Raw genomic sequence first — 8,094 nt, 5'->3', positions numbered from 1 at the left:
AACTGTGATTTCTGTTAGTCTGATGATTGATATAGTCAATTATGTGGATGGTTTTCCTAATATTAAACCAGCCTTGCATTCCTATGACCAGGTACAAATCCTACCTGGTCATAGTGAATAATCTTTGCAATATATTACTGTAGCCTCTTTGCTACTATTTTATTTAAGATTTTTGCATCTATGTTCATTAAGGAGATTGGTCTGTAATTGAACTACAGAGGTTGGCAGAGATCTGTGATCTCCAGTTCTCAGCCTCTGAGTCCAGAGACTTCTGAGTCCAGAGACTTCCCCAAAGTGGCTGTGTGGGGTATATATAGGGTGAGGCCCACAACGTTTGCCCTTGGCTCATGGCACCTGGGAGCATTCCAAGTCTCTCAACTGCCATCCATCTCTTCCCAGATTATTGAATATAACAATACATACATACATACATATATCTATATATCTATATATATTTATATCTAGTACAGCACAGCTTTACGTTTAGGTTTCCTCAATCTGGGTTTCTTGATCTGGACAAGCTTTCCAAACTTGTGATGTTTTTCTTTTCTTTTCTTTTTTTTAAATGCCTAGAGATGAGAAGAGATACTGTCAAAGAACAGGCTGGTCATATCCCTTCTATGAAGCTAGGCCACTGAATAGAATATCCAGGGCTCAAGGCCCATCTTCTCATTTTGCCCCCCAAAATAAAATCAGTGTAATTCTTCCCATACCCCATTGCCCCAGTACTCTCATCCTCTCGTTTTTTTCAGGTTACCTAGAAATTTCCAAGGGCAAACCTTACTTTTATACAGCAGGACTGCAACCACTGGGATACCAACAAAGATTCCAAGCAACAGGATTACAATAAAGATGTCAAATGGGACCCAGGAACTCCATGGTTTCATGTTAGATTCTGTAGTCACAGTGCCTAGAGTAATAAATCAGGATGAACAAGGATCAATCTGTCACTTGGAAGGGGGATTGAGAACTGGGTGATAGATGGAGGTAGGCTGAAGGTAGCATGTGGGGTGGGAACAAGTAGGGAAAAGGGATGGAGACTGGAGAGGTTATACTCTTAGTCGAACTTCCAGGAGATTGAGAAGGAAAGAACTAGGAGACAAAGAAGGCAAAGAACGAAAAGGCTTGGGTGGTTTTAAGAGAGGGAATAGAAAAAGAGGGGAGGACTGGAGGAGATATGAATTAATATCAGATTAGAAAGGATTTAGGGTATCCACCAGGATTTACTCAGCACCTGAACTACTTCATCTACATCTCCCCAGGAACCTTCCCTTCTCTCTCAGGTCCTCTAATCTCTTTCCTCTAGTCCATCCTCTCCATCTCTATCATCTCTTAGAATCAGGGCCTTCAGACATAGTGACAATGTCCTTTTTTCCCCCCATTCTGGAGCCCTTTCAGTCCATAGCTTAGGGAAATTTGCCCACAGGAAAGGAACTGGGGTAGGAATGATTAGCTCAGCGAGACTGATTTCTTTCCAGAGAAAGTCAAGCTGTCTTTCAGTCAGCCCCATTTATTCACTGACCTCTGACAGGAAAGCCAAACCAAGGGACAGAGGGCTTTCCTTCTCCAGTTCATTTTATAGATGAGAAAACTGAGGCAAACAGGGTTAAGTGGCTTGCCTCACCTTCCTTCCTTCGAATAGGTGAAATTGAGAAGGTTTCTCCAGTCTGTTTTCTACCCTCTGTCTTACAACACACAACAGCTTCCTTTCTCCTTCTCTTTTCAAAGGACAAAGTTGGAAGTAAGGCAGGTTTTGGAAAGTTCTGAATGTGGCAGAGTAGAAGGAAGTTGTTAATAGCTGGGGGGAGGGTGGGTTAAAAACCCATATGGTTTTCTACTGGGATGAGAAAGTTTCTTACCAGACACAGTTATGTTGAACGTCTGAATTTTTATCTTTCCTTTGATCAACATGATTTCAGCTTCATAGAGTCCACTGTCTTCAGAGGTCAGATTCTCAATCTTCACACACCCCATATCAGGTGCAGACAGCCTCTCTTTGTATCTGTCCTGGGTAGTAATAGTCCAGCCTGGCTCATTTTCCCTTGGCTGGATCTTGGCCATGAGTTGATTCTGAGTCTTATAAATCCAATTAATCGAGTGAGTCTCATTTCTATAATCTGTGGCTGTACAGAGCAGGATAGATTGTCCCAGGGACCCTTTCAGAGAGGATATCTCCACGGCAGAAACAATGTTGCCTGTTGACAGGACAGAAGTGAGACTCATCAGAGTATAGTAAGAGTGGCCCTTACTCACCTGGGCAGGACCAGGGAATCCCAAATGTGGAAGGAATCTGGAAAGTTTCACTTGCATGTCCCAGAGGCATGTGAGAGTCATAGGTGAATTTGAAGTCATTGACTTCTGTGGATTTTAAAATTAATAATCAAGAACTAAATATTATATTTAATGAAGTTTTATTAATAATAAATGAACAAAAAATACTAGAGAGAAAAGATGCTAAACTTACCTAGCCCGATCGCCAGAGCAAAAGAGAAAGAGGGAGGAGTTACAGCAAATTATATACAAATGTGACCACACAAACATGGAGGCGCAGGAGAGAGTAAAGGGAATTTGGGGAAATACTAAGGGACTTATGGGGGACGCAGTCCAAGGTTCAAAATCTCCATTTATACACTTCTTCTCCAAACCTGACCCTTCTCCAGTCTTCATTCCTGTTGAAGGCTGCACCATGCTCCTGATCACCCAGCTCTACATCTTTGGGTTCAGATTTGACATTCTTCCCCCTGCTCCGTATATCCAACTAGACTCCAAATCCACTCTCTTTTGTCTCTATGCCACCTGTCCTATATAGCTCGTTCTTTTCATGCACAGGGTCATCACACTAGGTCAGGCCCTTATCACCTCTAGCTTGGACTGGAAGAATAGCCTCCTAATTCATTTCCCTTTTCAAATTTACCCTCCACACACTTGCCAAAGTAAGGCAGAGCCCAGACCATTACTTTCTCATGCTCCAAAGCCTTCATGGATGAGGTGAGATGATAATGTCCCCAATCTGTTTCTTTTCCAGTATTCTAATATTCTTTCTTCTTATTTGTTGTTTCCAGCTAAACTTGGCTATTAGCTACCTCCTCAAAATATGTACCCCATTTCCCACTTCCCTGTCTTCACATAAACCAGTTTTGGTCTATGTGGCTGGAGCACCCCCTCTCCTTAGCTGCCTCTGTCTGAATCCTGACCTTCCTTTAGATCAGGTGGTGAGCCCTATGTTGGATTAGAAAAGTAGATTGGAATTGTAGTCAGAATGCTCGACTTTGGTTTCATGGCCTCAGTGAGCTTTCTTTGGTAGAGAAAAACAGCAATGGCCTAGGGCTTGAGAAACTTGTATTCTGATTGTTCTTGCTCTTTAGACAAGTCACTTGCTGAGGGTCAGTTAATTTGTAAAATGAGACAGTTGGCCTAGATGACCTCTGGAGTCTATTCAGGCTCTACACCTATGAATCTATGATCAGCCTCAGACAGGTTAGAGGAGTGTTTCCTGGGGCACTGGGGAGTTGGGTGACTTGTTTAGTTTCCACAAATGGTATATGTCAGAGGTGAGCAGTTAGGGGGAGACAGTGGATAGGGTATGGGTCTGGAGTTAGGAAAATCTGAGTTCAATCTGCATTTAGACACTTTATAAATATGTGACCTGGGCAAGCCTGTTTGCCTCAAGTTTTCACATCTGTAAAATAAGCTGGAGAAGGAAATGAAAAACCCCTCTATTATCTTTGCCACTATCTTGGTCATGAAGGGTAAGACATGCCTAAAATGTCTGAACAAAATATATTAGAGGTAAGGCTATATATATTGTGGGAGAAATATACCCAAGTTTGTAGCAGGGACTTGCCCCAAGAATGGGAGACTCAAACTCTGTTCATTCCAGAAGTAAGAAAAAAATTCTGTTTGAAGAAGAAGAGGTTTATGGTGGCATAATAGCCTAATAGCTGGTGGAATAGTCTGGGGTGTTGATGGATAATCTCAGGGGCTAGTAGGATATCCCCTCTGGAGCTGATGGAATAGCAGCTTTCTGGGTGTGGAGTAGCAGCTCTCCAGGTGTGGAGATGCAAGTTACTTAACCTCTATCTGCCTATGTTTCCTCAACTGTAAAATAGGTATCATAATAATAGCACCTACCTCACGGGGTTGTTGACAAGATCAAATGGGATCCTATTTGAAATGCATTTTGCAAAGGATCTGGCACATGGTAGTGCTTGTTTCAGAGGTAGGGTTAAATTGGCATAGCATTGGTTAAATATCATAGTAATGGAAGACCGTTTGCTTAAAAGGCCAAGTCATGAGGTCATTCATTTACACCCAGAGGAGATATTAGAGGCCACCTCGTACAACCCCTTCATTTTACAGATGAGTAACTGGAGGCCCAAAGAGATTGAGCCAAAAGTCCTATAGCTCATAAGCCCTGGAGGCAGGATTCAAACCCAGGGGCACTCGGTGTCCTTTTTTTTTCAGTTTCTCACATCTCAGTTGCTAAGTTTGTGCTTCTTTGGGAGAATATAGTCCCTCCTCCCATCCTGCTCAGGTCGAACCCTTCCCTCCAGCAATGTAAGTGCCTGTGCCATTGGCAGTCATGACTGAGCAGGGAGGAAGAAATAATGACACTTTACTTACCCAGGACAAGGGGAAAAGGAAATGTAGATCTGGAGAAGACTTGCAAGGCCTTTCTCTTCCTCAAACTCAGAGTGCTCAAGAGAAGGCTATTTGCATCCCATCTAAACTTTTTCCTTCTATAAGTATAGGATTAGAAAAAGATAAACTTTTATAAGGTTAAGTGGCATGAGCTCATTACAAGAATCCTGGAAGGGATTTTGGAATGTACAGGGAGCTGAAGGAAGCTGCTTGAGTGATCAACTGTCACTTCCTGTCCTGAGCTGGGAGAGGGAGGCGACTGTTCTCTTCTGAGGTTTCCTACCTTAAACTTTTGAGAGAAAAGATAACTGTTAACTGTTTTTGGAGATTTCTGTTGACTGGAGAGAACATCTTATTGATCTAGCTAGACCTACTGTTGACCAACATTACCTAAGAGAAGTTTTACCTGGAGATCCCACTTGGTGGGCTCTGAGGATTATTCTGCTCTGAGTGAACTCAGCCATCTTGGGTTCATTCTGAGTAACTTTGGAGACAACCTTGAAGATTTACAATTATACCAACAAATGAGGATTGTAGTCAGGTAGAATAGAAGAGGTTTGGTGGGGAAATTAGCTAGATTCAGGGAGGAAATATTGTAGAAATTGTGAGATGGACTTATATTGAAGGGTGAAGTTTTAGGACTTAGAATCAGGGCATCCTTGTGTTTCAATCCTCATAGTTTACCCTTGATTTCTAAACGAACAAAGTTACTTTTCTACAAATCAGTCTCTAAGAATTGTGTGCACTAGACCAGTGAAGAAAGGTTCACTTTGCCTTCCTCTAACAATAGGCAACTGAGATACTTAGAGAAAGTCAAATAAGTATCTAACCCAGTTTCCTATAGTGGATATCACCATCACATTATTTTTTCACTTCACCAAATTTTGCTAATTCAACCAAAGACATCAGCAACATCCTGTAACCCACAATTGCCTGCTTCAGAGCTATTTTTAACTCTGTCTCCTTTAATCAGAACTATCTCCCATCTAACAGGTTTTTTCTTCACCTTAGATTATGTAATATTAAACTATATAGGTATACCTAAGTATATATATGTGTGTGTGTGTGTGTGTGTGTGTGTGTGTGTGTATGCTTAATATATACAACAAAGACATACAAATTAAACACACACTCATAATACACACATATACATATATATGCATATATCTACCTCCAACATGCCAGTAGTAGAATTTTGGGAGACACTCTCTTATGTATGTGTGTGTATATACTTATTTATACACACAGATACTCCTTTACGTATATGATTTATAGTTATCTTTCAAACTCCAAGAAGACTAGAAGGACATCACTGGTTGATGTTGTGGGTTTTGAAAGAAAAAAAGATTGTATGCTGGAAGTATATTCCCCAGCATGCCTTGCACCTCCCAGAGTTTCCTCCCCCCTTCTTCCTGGCATGGGACTGGTCTATAAATGATCTTGGCTTCTATATTTAACCAAGCTCTAAGCACTCCACAGTACCTTCTTTAGCCACCTTCATTCTGAGGAGGTAAGTCTTCCCATGCCTGGGGTAGACACCCCTCTAACTCACCTGTAGGTTTAGTCCATGTGTTGAGACAGTTTACTGTGGTAGGTGTGGATGCTATACATGCTATAACTTCTTAGAGCCACAGGTGAGAGCTGAGTGGCAGGTGTAGGGGAAATTGCATAGAGATGGTTTGGAATGTTGGGAGAAGGTTTTTATTGCCTCTCAGGAGAGAAAACACATCTATTTCTGTGATTTTCCCAACTCTTGCCTCTGCCCTGATACCTGAGAATAATGCCATCTGAGGAAAAGGATTATAGGAGCTGGCTTGAACTGAAAGCTTGCCTGGAGGGGTAATAACCTGGAGAGACAGGCTAAGCCAGGCCTGAAGATCAAGACCTCCACTTCACTTGCTGACCACTGCTATAGACTTTGAACTCAAGCAAACTAGCATAGTAACAGCATAGGTTAGAAAGGAAAAAACTTCCTTAAGCCTGTGAGCCCTGAGTTCAGATGTGAGGAAGACTTGAAACCACTCTGTACTTCAGGTTATGGCAAATCCTAATTCCCTTGATCTTGACCCCCTTCCCTTTAAACTTGTTATTAAAAAAAAAAAACAAAAACCTTCAGTTAATATTATGCAGTCAGGTCATTATTGTATGGGTGAAGGGAGCCTGAAGGGAGAAAGGGTTCCTTAGGGGAGAAGGCTCTCAGTAACCTCAAGTTAGGCCAAATCTTGAGGTGTCCACCATTGCCTCCTACCCCAAAGGGGCTGCACAGTGGGAGACAAGAAGGAAAGTTCAGGCATAAGCAAAGACCTGAACAAAAGCCAGTCTTCAATTCTTTCTGTGTCTTTATCCTGGAGAGACCTCTGCTCCCCCTTTCCTTTCACCTATTCTCTTAGGACAGAGGGAAGGGCCATAACCTCTCTGTCAACCAAAAGGGGTTTCCTTCCTGAGGTCTTCTAGTCAAATCCCTCTTGACTGGAATCAACCAACTTCTCCTAGGAGGACCCCCTTTTCTGTTAGAAACAACAAGCCATTCTAGCTAGCTCTCTGTTAGAAGGCTAGCTGGGCAGAGAGAAGCCATCAAATCCCGGATTAGTCAATTAGGGTTGCTCTGAAGGTTAGCTAACCAACACTCTTGGCTAATGGGTTGAAAGAAGGGAGGAAGGAGGAGGATGGGAGAAAGGAATGGAATAGAACAGTGATGGGCAACCTTTTGAGCTTCATGTGTCAAAATTCGCCAAAAAAACTAGCATAACTTGGGTGGTGTGTCACTTTGAGAAAAAAAAACCCAACCATAATTTCTAGATATTTATTTAAATAACATACTTCTCTGTCTGCAATGGCTACAGTGACACATGTCATAGGTTCGCCATCAGGGGAATTGAAGGAAGGGAATAGGAAGGGAAGGAGGGTAGCTGGGGTAGCCCACAGCCCCAGTGGGAAATTGACTGGAGCCCTAGCACACTAACCTCGGTAATACTATCCCAGGGTTTCCCTTTCTAATTTAACCTTTGTAAAAGTGATTTCTTACCCAGGAAATGAGTGGAAATGAAAGGATAAGAAGCCCTCATAACAAAGTGCTAAGCTTCCCTGAAAATCTGATACCTCCTTCCCTCCCTACTTCCCCTGCTTCTCTTTTCTCTTTCTTCTCTCTTCTTTCTCCCCCCATCTTTCCTATGTGTTCTCTCCTCCTTTCTTTCCTCTCTCCCTCTCTTTTCCTTTCCCTTTCTCTCCTCTTCCTTCATTTCTTTTTCTCTCACCTCTCTTCTCCTCCATTCTTTCTTCCATTCTCTTTCTTCTTTCTCCTCCATCCTGTTTCCTCTTCTTCTCTCTTCTTCTCTCTTCCTCTCCCATTCTTTCTCTTTCCATCTTTTCCCTCTCTTCTGCCTTCTCTTACCTTTCCTGTCGCCCTTCTTTTCTCCTCCCTCTCCTCTGTTCTCTCCTCTCTTCTCTTTCCCC

Source organism: Gracilinanus agilis, chromosome 4 (genome assembly GCF_016433145.1).
Source record: "Gracilinanus agilis isolate LMUSP501 chromosome 4, AgileGrace, whole genome shotgun sequence".
Lineage (NCBI taxonomy): Eukaryota > Metazoa > Chordata > Mammalia > Didelphimorphia > Didelphidae > Gracilinanus > Gracilinanus agilis.
This window is presented reverse-complemented; position numbering follows the sequence as displayed.